The sequence below is a fragment of the Manis javanica genome, chromosome 3 (assembly GCF_040802235.1).
Source record: "Manis javanica isolate MJ-LG chromosome 3, MJ_LKY, whole genome shotgun sequence".
In the NCBI taxonomy this organism is placed as follows: Eukaryota; Metazoa; Chordata; class Mammalia; order Pholidota; family Manidae; genus Manis; species Manis javanica.
In genome coordinates this window covers 111,464,110-111,478,708 of record NC_133158.1, presented here as the reverse complement: position 1 = coordinate 111,478,708, position 14,599 = coordinate 111,464,110, and the positions used below count along the sequence as shown (strand labels likewise).

The 14,599-nt window shown below is 36.8% G+C and overlaps 1 long non-coding RNA gene across 1 annotated transcript; it reads left to right on the top strand.

Annotated features, from left to right (window-relative positions):
- Positions 1–8,203: 8,203 nt before the first annotated feature.
- On the top strand, positions 8,204–10,364 carry LOC140848191 (uncharacterized). The gene is made up of 2 exons (XR_012128743.1): positions 8,204–8,532; positions 9,967–10,364. It is a non-coding gene; the product is annotated as an uncharacterized lncRNA (long non-coding RNA).
- The last annotated feature ends 4,235 nt before the right edge of the window (positions 10,365–14,599 follow it).

Sequence of the window (14,599 nt, the reverse complement as noted above, 5' to 3'; positions counted from 1 at the left end):
GTCATTGAATTATGGAAAGATACACCACCTTCAAGTGACAGGAGGGCTGGAAAATGAGGTTATTGTCTGCCTTTTAAATAAGAGGTGACAGCTACAGTTATTCTTGGATCAGATTTGAGTCTTGTCTAGAAGGCTTTAAGAATGTAGGTTTAAAAAATGATGTTTTAAATGAGCTGTCTTCTGAACCTGTCAGCCAGCCTGCTGCTGACTCTCAAGGTGAGTCCACGTAGCTCAAATAGTCAGCCATCAGACACTTGCCCGAAGGCCACCAGCACATTTGCTGACATTAGACTCTTGCTTTGGAAAGTGACATCCTGGCTATTTTGGATGAGAAATGTAATGATTTATTCTGATTTTCTGGGCCCAGGCTGATATAGCTACTCCATGTACAGGTGATTGTTTGACAGTAATAGACCTGGGTACACTTATTTATAACACAGACCAACACCCCAGTGATGTCACCCTTGGCCCCAAAATCTGGCTATCTGGTTATAATTTACCACCCATCTTCTCTTCTCTAATGATGGACAAGACTTAGAGAAAGAGATAATTCAAATCTGAGCATATTAAATGTGTCAAATGTCTCTGAGAAGTGATCCATTCAGACTTGGAGGTAAATTCTACCTGTTTTCAAATTAGGCCAGTGTTTCTCATGTTTGTCTGCTCTTGAAAGTCATTGTGTGTCGGGTAGTGTAAGGAAGGGCCATACTTAAAAGTAGATCCCAGGCTTTCTTTGCAGAGGTTGGTACTCCCTAGGTCTCTCGGGGTAGGGGCCAAGTGATTCTTATGAACAGACAAGTTCAGGAATCACTGCTCTACTGTTTTAGGACTTACTTCATTTTGATGTCCTGTGAATAATTTGTGCTCAGTAAATGATGACTAGTGATGGTGGTGAAGTGTGCTAAACGTTTCTTGTGATTCTGAGAAAGCCAATATATGTTAGATTATGCTCACTCATTCTAAGCTGTGGGACTGTTGAAGAAGACTGTTGTGCTGAAACTGTGATCTCATCTGGATTTATAAGAATACCAAAGAAATCAACAGTGGTCTTATTATAATAATGCAGTAGTAAGAAGCAATTCTTAACTGACACTGAATGATTGCAAAGATTAAACAACATATTAGCCTTGCAATTATGAAATAAACCTGTGTTTTAGGTATTTTTAAATATAAATACCATTAAGTTAGCATGCTACATAAAAAGAGGCTGTTAGTTTTTTGTACTCTGTATAAATATACATATATTTGTATATTTGTGTTCTACACATGCTATATGTATATATACACACACACAGTTATATATGTATAGGTACACAGATAACACTAGGTACAGGAATTTATGGACTTAAGTGATTTTTACCATTTGAAACTGTTCAAAAGCTGTTCAAATGGAAGGGAGCTTACAATGACCGCAAATGCTTCATTTTATACATCAAGACACTGAAATTTGGGGAGGCAAAAATGATAAAAGAGTTATTTATTTTTGGAGCATGGATAAGAACCATTGTTGTAAATGTTTTACTCTGAGCACACTTAACTTTTCTTTAAAATCAACTTTATTGAAGTATAATTTACATGCTATAAAGTATACCAAATTGTGTACAGTTCAAAGAGTTTTGACAAATGTGTACACTTGTGTAACTGCCTTTCTAATCAAAATATGTAATATTGCCAGAAACTCAGACATTTCCCTCCTGCCTCTTTGCAGTCAGTCACCCGCGCCCTGGTCCCAGGCAACTGCTGCTTAGATTTTTATCATTATAGATTAATATTATCTGTTTCAGAATTTCATGTAAACGGGATAATACAGTATGTGCTCTTCTGTGCCTAGCATCTTTTGTTCAGCAAATGTTACTGAGATTGATTCATGTTGCTGCGCTTTTCAGTGGTTTGTTTCTATTTATTGTTGAGCAGTTTTATTAATGAATGTGCCACAATTGGCTTATCCATTCACCTTTTAATGTACATTCAGATTATTTGTGGCTTTAGTTATTATGAATAAAGCTTTTATCAATATTCAAACACAATTATTTCTATGGATTAAATATTTTCATTTTTATCTTGATTAAGTAGGTAAGGGCAAAAGTGTTGGGTCACATATTAGGTATATGAATGGATTTGAAGTGGTTTATCATTGTGCTTTTTTAAAAAATGGAGATCTATTAGACAATTAAGAACTGTATATATTTAAAGTTTGCATGTTGATATACATGTATTTGTGAAATAATCACCATGTTCAAGCTAGTTAACGTATCATCACCTCAGATACTTAGTACTGCCTTTTTTCCCCTGATAATTAGTGATCTTGAGCAACTTTTCATATGCTTGTTGCGATTTGTATTTCTTCTTTTGCTTGTTTGAATCTTTTCCTGTTTCTTTGTTAAATTGTCTTATTATTATTAAGTTGCAAGAGTTCTTTATATTGATATAAGCCCTTTCTACAAATATGTGTTGCAAATATTTGCTTCCACTCTGTGGCTTACCTTACTATTTTCTTAATAGTGAATTAATGACATATTTTTTCAGTATCTATTTTATTTGATCTATTGGCTTCTTCAATATACTTCTTATTAATTGTTAGTAGTTTTTCTAGGCCTAAAACTTATAAAGTCTGTTTAGAATCAATAGTAGGCTAGTGGCTAGCTAACATTTACCACTTCTCAATGAAATAAGCTTACAATAGTTTGATTGTATTTCCCACCCCACCCATCCTTTGTGTCATTTTTTGTGATACTTTTACTTCTAAAGTAAAAAGTGCACCTTTGGATACTATTATTTTTGCTTTAAATTGTCAGTTGTCTGTTTCAGGAAATTACAAGAACAACAAACAAGTCTTCTTTTTACCCACTTATTTACCATTTCCAGTGGTTTTTAATTAGTGTAGGTTTGAGTTTCTGTTGGGTAGCACTTTTTTTTCCCCTGCTGCTTGAAGAATATACTCCCTCACTTCTTTTAGTGCATATTTGGTGCTGACATATTCTTTTAGCTTCTGTTTATCTTAAAATGCCTTTTTTGATCCTTGCTTTTAAAGGATATTTTCAATGGATAGATTTACTCTTGTAGCTACATTTCTGGCTCTCTTCATTCTTCTATGTAAATCCACATTTCTGTCTGGTATCAGTTTTTATCTACCTGGAGAACTTCCTGTAACGTTTCTTTTAGTGTGGGTCTTCCCATGGTGAAACACTTCAAGTTCTGCCTGTCTGAACAAGTCTTTATTTAGCCATTGTTTTTGAAAGATATTTTTAATAGCTGTAGACCTGTAGATTGACTTATATATATTTTTTCAGTCCTGTGAAAGTGTGTCTCCTCACCCTTTCCACTTCTAAACAGAAATATGCTCTCACCCTTAGTTTGCTTCCTCTGTAGGTAATAATTCTTTTTCTCGGGTTGCTTTTCAAAATCTTTTTGTGTGTCTCTGGTTTTGAACAATGTGATTATGACATGCCCTGGTGTAGTTTTCTTCGTGTTTCTTGGGCTTGAGATTGTTTAGCTTCTTGGATGTGTTAGCTTATAGATTTTACCAAATTTGTAAAACATTTGGTCATTAATTCTTTAAATATTGTTTTTCTATCCTCCCCTCTCTCTCTTCTCTACTTTTCATTCTCCAAATTTCACATATATTTGGCTGCTTGAAGTTCACTGATGCTCTGCTCATTTTTAAAATTCTTTCTTTCTGTTTTGTATTAGATCATTTCTATTGATATGGCTTTAATTATACTAATTTTTGCATTTTTAATATCTAATGTGCTGTTAATTGCACGTACTGTGAACTAGCTGCTTTGGTCCTCCCAGACTCTCAGCATTGTGTTCTCAGCTCAGGGAGTCAGCTCGTCTCTGCCTATGTTCCTGCTCACTATGGCATGATCTCGAAAAATCTCTCAAGGCAGTAATCTGGGCAATTGTTTTTTATCTCTCATCTCTCATTGCCTGACAGCCAGTTCTTAAAAACTGTTGTTTTGTGTATTTATCTTGTTTTTGGTTGTTTCAGGTGGAAGGATAAATTGGTCCTTATTTATCTTGGCTGGAAGTAGAATCTTTTAATTGCTTTTTCACGTTACTTTTTCAATTTGACCATTCTCAAGCTATTTACAAGTTTATATCTACTTATAAATAGTAATAACAACAATACCTTACATTTTTATAGTCTTTTAAATTTTATGTGATTATTTTCAGTCTTCTAAAAATTTAGTAAGCATGGTGTAATTATATTTATTTGACAAGATAATAGAATCTCTTCGAATTTCAGGTTTTTCATAAGTAAAATGAATAGATTGGGCTAGAATGTCTTTAGGGTTTCTACATGTTATAATTTTTTCAAAAGTTATCTAAAAGTATATTTTTATTACTAGTCTTGTTTTAAAATGAGTTCCACAATTATCTGTTAGGAGTCACTCTCTTTTGGAATAGCCAACTTCGTGAATAGTCCTGTTCCTGAAATAAATCTAATTCTTGAAACAAGATAACTCTGCAAAAGGACTTACCTGCTTGTTTACCAATTTAATCTCTCATCATTTGCTACTGACGTAGAGCCAGAGCTCAGTGGTGATGTCACTTTTTTCATTTGATTTCAGTAACTGGGTGAATGGCTTAGCAAGTGAAATGGTAAGCCTCTGTAAAAGGCTAACGCCCATTTTAATAATGCACCAAAATATGCTAAATATAAGTCTATCTGTTCACCTATCAGACAAAAGTGGTTAGACCGTGCCTTTCCTCCACAGTTCAGCTGGGCCCTGGCATCTATGGGTTTATTCTACTTAGTACAGGACAAGCCATTCCTACACAGTGTGTGGCTTATGACTGGCCTCTTTTGGTGCTCAATCTAGTCACCCTGAATCATGGGTCAGTGTGGTGCCCCAGGTGCACACGGCTCATATTCACTTCGTTTTTTTCAGTTGTAACATCTGACTTTCTGCCTTGAGGTCCTGGTTAGTGTTCCTCTCTGGACCCTGTTCTAGTCTCTAGCCCACTGAGCTAGGGACTTGATGGTGTTCTCAGCTCTTTCTAGAGTCCTCTGGAATCACTAGATCCCAAATAACCATGGTCATTTATTAGGAGACTGATACAAAGTGGGCTATTGACTTGGAGTGGGATGGCATCAGACCCACAAGTGTAAGTATGGTCAGTGCCTGGGAACCACTGAGGCCGTCAGCTTCCTAAAGTGGTATTCTCCTCGGATGTCAGAAGAAAGGCAAGTACCAAATCAATAGTGCTTCTATTTGGCCTTTTTGCACTGAAGATGGTCAGCCTACACAGTGTTTCAAAGGACTCCAATAGGTGTAATCAAAAGAGGAGGAATAAAGTGAAGTTTTTAATGGGTAAGAAAGAGTAAGAGCTGTTTTTTTCCCTTTGTCTCTTATCCTTTATTTTAGATGGAAATGGAAGAATATCACTTCCATTTAGTGACTGATTTAAAACTATGTCAAAAAGAAAATTTTATGGGTGGTATAATGGGATAATTTAGTGAATGAAAAAGGCTATTTCACTATGGTATTCAAAATTCCTATAGTTTATTTTAGCATAAAGTTTTTCTAAAATCCTGGGTAAAATCCTAGTGTAACTTTTGCTCTCTGCTTTTGGTTTTACAAAAACTTAAAGTGAACATTTGTTGTTGTTTGTTTCCTATGGAAGAAGGAATGTAGATTTTGGTTAATAATATAGTTAACAAACAAAATAGTTTGTGATAAGACAGTAACTTTTTCTGAGTTTCACAGACTTCCAGTTTTTCCTTGTTCATGAGTCTGAAACTGCTGGCATTTACTTAGCACTGCAAGCTGGCATTAGAATTTTAAGAGACATTTCCTTAGATTTACTGAGTCATATGGTGTTTATCTCAGATTATAGTTTGTGGGAATCATAGTTCCCCAGCGTTCTATTGATTTGTGTGTTATCCTAACTCCTTAGCAACACAGACCAGAATTAAAACCATGTTACTTTAATAAGAACATTAATTATTGTTGACTGGAGATGAAAGGCAAGTACCCAATCAATAGTGCTTCTATTCGGCCTTTTTGTACTGAAGACGGTCAGCCTACACAGTGTTTCAAAGGACTCCAATAGGTGTAATAAAAGAGGAGGAATAAAGTGAAGTTTTTAATGGGTAGGAAAGAGTAAGAGCTGTTTTACTAGTTTATGTTGGTATCTTTGGGAGAAATGCTAACGGGTAGTAAAACGGATGTTTCACAATGTCAAATGTTACAGTATCATGTGATTTGGTGAAAGTGAATTCAATTTACAAAATGGCAGTAAATTTGCTTTGGCTTTGACTTCAATTTCTTTTTGCCACCCTATGCTCTTAAAGATGTGTCTTCTCATAAGACATAAAATTCTATGGGCTGTCCCTAGTCATCACAAGCTCTCATCTGTAACCAGTGTAGTAGTTTGCCAGGGCCGCAGACTACAGACTGGGTGGCTTAAACAACAGAAATGTACTTTCTCACAGTCCTGGAGGCTGTAAGTCTGAAATCAAGGTGTTGACAGGGTTGGTTCCTGTGAGGTCTGTGTAGAAGGAACTGTTCCAGGCTTCTCTCTGCTGGCTTGTTGACAGCTGTCTTCTCCTTGTGTCTTCACATCGCCTTCCCTCTGTATGTGTCTATGTCCACACTTCCTCTTTTTATAAGGAGAGAGTCACATTGGATTAGTGCCCATCTTAGTGACTTATTTGAACTTAATCACCCTAAAGTCACCATCTCTAAACACAGTTACTTTCTGTGGTACTCAGGCTAGGACTTTACATGAAATTTTTTAGGGAGACACAGTTTAGCTCATAACAACCAATATACTTGGAATACTCCACCAAAAAGTTATTTTGCTGTTACATATAAATTTAAGTTCAGAAATTTTAAGAACCAAAGTCCAATTTTCCACTGTTATACTAGTAAGGGGTAAAAATGGTCACTGGGTGAGACATGCACCAAAGTGCACTCAGAAAGTAAAAGTGCTCACTTGAGGGCAAGTGTTCTTGTGCTAGTGCAAGGGTGAGTTAGGGGACAGTGTTTATAGGATCACTGACAGATTACAAACCAGTTTTTCCAATAATATCAGTTTACACAGTAATTTTTGGGAAAAAGGAGGTCAATCCAAAATATACAGTTCAAGGAGGTTCACCCGTGATTCACTAGTATTTAACTAGTGAACCTAACTTTGTTCTGTAATCAATTCAGATTCTAAGTCGAGTTTTGACACAGATCTTTTGTTTATAGTAGTGAATGATTTAGAAGTATCAAACAAACTGTGAATTATGTGTCAACATATAAGGCATCAATCAAGGAATGAGTACATAGTAATTATAAGAAAATAGGCCAGGAAATTCATTTTGTGAGAAGTTCAAGCAAAAAACATTTTTATTTTTGTGGATATAGGGTTGCAAGTCATGAAAATCTGAACATTTTATTTTTAAAAGTGAGGTGGCTGAGAGAGACTTATGAGGGATATGAAATTTTTGGTGACTTTTCAAGCAAAACTAACTTTAATATGCTCATTGCACCACTCATACTATAAAATTTAAATTCCTATCTTGATTTTGATACCATTTGGTTTTATTCTTACTGTTACTCTTTTTATATTTAAGATACTCAAGAATTCCAAGTAACAGAATATTAGACATTGGTTCAGCTTTTTTATTTTGCCATATCCAGGAAGAGCTTAGAGTTTTAATTAAAGACTTTTAGAGATATTATTTTGTCCAGGTACTGAATAAGACAGTGCCATGTGACAGGCCTCTAGGATGACAAGAAACAACAAATTCTTTGAATCATGAATGAATGGTTTTGCCTGCCTCCATATTGTAATGGTCAAATGCTTTGGAGAGCAGAAAGAAGCATTGTAACTAAAGGTAGTATATGCTAGAATTTACAGCAATAGTTGGGTGATTAGGAGCCCAGCAATAAATAATTATGGAATATGAAATGGAGGCAGTGAGAAGTTTGGTATTATTTGACATCCTTAAGGTTCTTCAGTATATCGGCACAAAATGACAAGTTCTTAGCATGTCATACAAGGTCCCTATTATTTGGTCCCTCTTTTCTTCTCCAATATCGTTTTGTACTGTTCTCCCTTCTCACCTTGCTTCAATTCCTCAATGCTAAACTACCTCCTACGTCAGGGCCTTTGCACAGACTGTGCCTCTGCCCCATAAACTTAACGTTCCTCCGCAAGGCTATTCCATACCACCCAATTCAAATGAGTCACTAAGTAACTGTGTTCTGTCCTTGTATTTTTATGTCTCTGATGTCCATGTCATACTTATTTATTTATTGCCTTACTAGCTAGATTTCTAGTCACCTCACTGGAGCCTAAGCCTGATGAGAGCAAGAGTTGATCTACTTGCAGTCACTGCATCTCCTCGGCTTTGAAAGGTGTTGGCACATAGCTGTTTCATTTTTAATATTTGTGGATTGAGAAAGGAAGACACTTATCAGATACCATCCTGAAGGTTGTTTCTTAGAATGGGATAAAGGCAAAGTGGAATCCATCCATCCATCCAGGGATGAGAAATGAATATGAGCAAAGGATATAAAAAACCAGGAAACTGTAAGTATTCGAAAGACTGGGAAATAGAAAAAGAAGTTATAAGAACACAGTTTTCAACTTTGTTAAAAGAAAGAATTTTCTGATAATTTTGAGCTGTTCCTAGTGGGGGGACATCCAGTATAGGAAATTTTCACATAAAAATGCATAGCTATGTGTCATGGAAGTTTTAGAGAGAATTTAGTAGGTGGTAGAATTAAAAAACCTTTATTGTTTCTTACCAATCTAATATATTATTATTATAAAATGGGGGACCTTCTCATACAAAATTTCTTCTCATATCTAAAAGGTGAGTAGAGAGCTTTATTTTATATAAAACAACACAAAAGAGAAACTAAGATTAATGAGATCAAGTCAACAATATTTTTAATGTCTTGCTCATTGTGATGCTCCCTTTATATTGTCTTTAGCAAATGCATTCAAGGCAAGTTTCATCCCTGATACTGGTGTTAAATCCTTATTTGAAACAATTTAAAAAATTTTTCCTGTGGCTGAGCTTCTTATCATTTCTTAATGAAAATTGTGTTTTCAGTCTCATGATAAGATTGAGAAACAGCTTGTTCCCAAAGTAGAGGAAGAGTTAGCTCTGCCATTTCCTTATTACTTGTGTTATCAGTACTATATTCAATCGCTAAGAATCTTTTCAAGCTGCTTTCCCACTTTGTGAGGACTAGAGCAATTTCGTCTAGATAATTTGATCCATTTGATCATAACAAGTTGAAAGTGATCAGTGAGTGGACGTTTCCATGCCAGCCTGAATTTATCATGAAATACCACCCTTGGAGAGTCCATGAACTTCACATGATGGGTAGTAACTGATATATGGACCTAGTGAAGATGCCATTATTTGTACTTTAAATATTAGTTTGAGATGAACTTTTTCCTTTTTACTGTAAAAAGCAATATAACTTTTTATATGTCCTCATTTCTCAATGAGTTACCTTCTACCTCCTGTTATTTATGTGCCCTGCTTTGGAGATCACTGCTCCAGCTCCTTGAAAGCATGTACGATTTAACATACAAGAACCATTGTTATGTCTTTCCATTTTGAACCTAATTACAATGTATTAGTGAAAAAGATCCCAGCCTTGCAGAAGGCAGACACATACAGGATTCCCCACGAGCTAGGTTGCAGTTCTAATGGCTTCACTCTGGGTCTTCCAGCACCCAATTCAAATAAGGGACCAAGTGAAAGTGCTGCCCGTAGTTTTGAAATAACCACAAGGGCAAATAAAGTCCCTTATACAATTTTTTTTGGCAAATGTTTATTAAAATGAGCAGTTTTAGAGTTCAGTCCCCTTGTATTCTGCTGACTCTTTGGTGCGGATGTGAGCATCAAATATGGAATTGCTTATGTCAGGCTTGACTGCTTTCCTGCCAACTGCCTCTGTGAACATACCCCACCTTAAAAGGCATGCCTGTGAATGCCCAAACCAGGTACACCATATGTGGACTGTCCTCTCTGATTTCTGACCCCCGGATGGATGGACTGGACTATATAAGGGACTGGACACAGAGTGCCTGTGGCAAGCTCATTCTAGAGGCCCCGACCCCGACAACACGTCCTCCAAGGCCTTCTCCTCATCTGCCTGTACTGATGCGCTCTCATGGATTCCTCACTCCACTGGAACTGTCTCTGCTGCACCGCCTTCCCCAGGGTGGGGCTTGCACGACGCCCCTTGGGAAAGACAAGAGGCTGATTGGGACAAGCCCAAATCCGAACCATCCGCTCTGACCGGTCTGAGATGTATTAATTCGTGATATGTGTGATCCCCCTTTTGAGTGCTGGGTGAAAGGGAAGTACAAAATAAACCGCGTATTTCATTCAAAGCAAAGGGCGTTGGGTCCTTTATTCCACCGCCCTGCAGATCCGCAATCGCGGCTCGCTCACGTCAGGCGCTGCCGCTGGAGCGCTCACGGTCCCCAGCGCCGTGGCTCCGCGCTCCCTGCTGCTGGTCCGGCGTCCTCATTCTGTTTGAGGGAGACAGAACGAGAGGAAGGGAGGCGGAGGAGGAGAAGGGTGCGGGGGAGCAGAGAGGAAGAGGAAGAGGGAGGAAGACAAGGCAGAAGTGGCGAGGTGGGGGTGGGGAAGAGGAGGGGAGAGAGGAGAGGTAGGAGGGAGCAGAGAGGGGTGACTGGTAAAACGATGAAGAATGTATATTTTTTTAAATCACTTCCTCCTTCCCAGCATCTTTCTGCTCCCTTCTAGGTCATGAACTACCGATTTTTCTAAGAATCACTTAAATGCAATCACTCCAGGTGAAAATTTACGCAAATAGGACAGTCAGTTTTGATGAAGACGGGGAGAGGGCTCCTTCAGTATGCCTACTCCACGTTTAAGAAGGTCTGTCCCTGCAGACGAGAGGAGGACTTTTGAACTGTGCATTCCTGAGAAATACCTGAAGGTTAGGGAAAGAGAAAAAGTTTGTGCTTTAACTTGGAATTCTGTATAGGATGAGAAAGACCTCACTAAAAAGCAGTGCTTATGAGATTGAGAAATATCACTCATTATCTAATTTTGTTTTCATTTCTCTCTCTCTCTCTCTATATATATGGTATCACGTTGTACACCTGTACTAAACTAATATAATGTCATATGTATTTTATTTTAATAATAGAAAGAAAAGAAAAAACCTCCGTGTTACCATCAGGGGCTGTGTATTAGCTAACTCTCTAGGTGAAGCCACGCTGTACTCCTGGAGGCATTTGTGCTGCTTCCGATAACAAACTTCTTGGATGGGATTTCAGTCAGATGTCATCTATTAAGTTCCATATTCTAGTGGTTCATGTTTCAGTGAAATGACACTGTAGTATAATTTATCTAAGGACATTTTCTTCCAAAAAATATGTCATTTAGTTTTACAAATTGCCTATCATGTTTTTCTTAATAGCCTCAGAACGCAAGAAAATGGTGACGACTCAAGTTGAACTCTTGGCTTTGGCTTAGCCATGTGATCATATTTCTCACTCCAAAAACTTCTGGAAAACTTTTCATTCCAAGATTTGTTGAATTGCAAAAGTTTGATGGACAAGTTTTAACATGTTTTTTCTGTGTGTGAAAACCACAAAAGTGAATTAAAAGCAACCATCCTAGTAAAAAATATGCTCTGTTAGCAAAAGTTGAAAAATTAAAAACAATATACTAGGAATTTTAAAGTTAGGTTGTAAGAATATGAATATAAAGGATAAATATGTGTTCATAGTTCATTGATAGAAATAGACATCAAAGTAGTTTTGATTCTGTAAAATGTATATGATTAATCTTTCTGAGTCAATTATGTGACTTGCTTAGAAACTTGTGGACATAACACCATGATTCTGGATTCAGTTCCTGCAGAGAGAGAGAGAGAAGGGAGAGAGAGAGAGAGAGAGAGAGAGAGAGAGAGAGAGAGAGAGAGAGAGAGAGAGAGAGAGGAATGAGGGGAAGGAGAGAGGTTACAAATTTATTTCCATCACCAAACATTTCCTCAAAAGGGCCTCATAATGTTTAAGTGCAAGAGATAGGCATTAGTTTGCTGGCTTTTCATGAAAATGTTCCTACTGTAAAGAAAATATTACACTATACTTGCCCCCTGAAAGAAAGTTGGCAATATCTTCCTTTCTGAAGGAAGTACAGTTTCACAATGATGGTTTCCAGTGAAGATGTAAGTCCTGGCCAGCAAACTTCATCAGTGTAGGAGCACTAAAACTTGGATTTGTGGGTATTACCTTCACTTGGAACTTAATTTCTTTTAATTAAAAAAACCATTAGCCTTGAAGTTAATGCTAGTTTTTAGATTTTATTTGAATATACAAATGGACAAATGCAATTGATTCCTACCTCAGAGTGAATTTTTAATAATCAGAGAATGAATAATCAGAGTATGTTATGTTGCTAAGCTGGCATTGTTTTTACTCAAGTTTCTCATGATTTTTCATTACTGAAAGACTGTAAGTTTATATCTATAGACACATCCTTTTAGTTGAGCGTTCCATATGTTCAACTGAATATTAGAAATTTACATTTCAATATTCTGCCTTCTTTTCGAATTCAAGTTGACCACAACTGAATTTATCATATCCTTTAAACTGGTGCTGTACCTCAATTCTTGGATTTTTGCCAATGGCATCGAAATATTTTGGCTGTTTGGGATTGCAAACCTGAGGCAGAGTAGCTCAAAATTGAAAGCACCATGTAATTTCTCAAGTTCTGTCTAGATGCAAACTGTTAATATTTTGTTTCATCCCCCCTTGCATCTTTTTTTTAATAAAATCATGTGAATTTTCAGTGTTTGTAGTATCATTCTCTTTTCCTATCTATAACTGAAGTTCAAATCTTCGTTATAAATGAGCCTGTATTCAGTAATAGTTTATTTCATTTATCCAGAGCTATGTACTGGATGGCTACTATGCAGCAGGCAATATGCTAAATGGCACAATGGTTATGGTGGTAAGACAGAAATAGCTCCTTCCTCCATAAAGTTTAGTCTAATGACAAAGGCACAGAAGAAGTAAGTTTAAGTATGATCAATATAATGAAGGAATCAGAGTTCTATGTTTGCATGTATCAGATGAACTTAACATAGTCATGTGTGTCAAAAGACTTTCTAGATGATCTCTTTTTGGCCTAAAATGATAACATCAGTTTTCCTCAAAACACCATTTATACTGTATCATTTATACTAAAAAATTGACTAACCCTCAGTCCCCAGGCCAATCTGAATACCCCTGAAAGCCTCCATAATCTGGCTCTGTCCTACTCATTGACATATGTTTCTCAGGGCACTGAATACTAGCCAGGAAGGTTTCTTCACTGTTCCAGGGATTTCCCACTCACGATGTCATCACCTTTGTCCTCGACCCATACACAGTTTTCTCCATCCTTAAAAACCCTGGTCAAAATGAACACGTGATGTTTTGGGCTTGAATGGCTAACCATGTGGTAATACTATCTCTTACAACTCCAAGTTTACCTTTTGAATTTGCATATTTTTGGACATTCTACCTAGTACTTCCAATATTATCTAAGGTGATAAGCAATTTCCTTTCTCTTATCCTGAAACACAGTGTGCGAGTGTATATGTCTGTATGCTTTTATGGAGATTTTGCTTTAACAAGTTGCCCATAGATAATTTGCTGTACTTGAAAAATCACTAATAGGTCAAGATGGCAATTTTCTTTGCCAACCATATTGTACATACCTTTAATGGAACATAATTATCATAATTTCATTGTTTCTCTTTTGGCATTGAAATAGAAACTTTCTACCTATGGCCTTTCCTAATAAATTATTTGGAATTTTCCATGCAAAACTGGCCTTGGGATTAAAGTTTCCCATACTTGGTATTGATATGCATATAGACATACATAAAGATATACATTATAGATAGATTAACTCATACATATATATATATATATACACATATATATTTATATACAGACTATGTATTTGCATATGTATATATGTGTTAGAATATTTAAATACAGGGAAATTTAGATTGGCCATTCATGAGGATGGAAATTTGTGGTTTTCACAATTGAACCAAAACTTCCAGATGCATTCAATTGTGTTTAAAGAGCTAAAAAATTGGCATAGTTAAAAAAAATCCCAACTTGCCATGGCCTTTATTCTTAATTGGAACAAGTGTCTTTGACATATTTGAAGACATTTCACTTAAAAATAGCCAAGTTGAAAGTATTTAAGAGTGACACATGAATTCATTCTCGCCTGCACTCTGCCCTCTGTATCTGTTGCAGGCATCATCTCCTGCACTTCAAAAAGAATTCCTGGGAATGAAACCACCACACAGTGAAACAATCTGTCCATTTTTGTTCTCCACTGTATTTGCCACTGAGCATCAGTGTCTGTGTACAACCGAGCCAGTGAAGCTTTGGCTCTGACAAAACCTCCAGCATTTTCCCACATGCCAGGGGAGTTCCTTTGTGAAGGTAATGGTACCCAAATGGAAATCCTGCCTTGGCTGCGTGGATGTGTTGAGGAGCTATGAGTGAGAGCAGACCAAGCCTGATTGTTTAAAATTATGTGCGCTTTTTGTTGACATACGTGTATTGACGTGTGGATCAGTCCTGC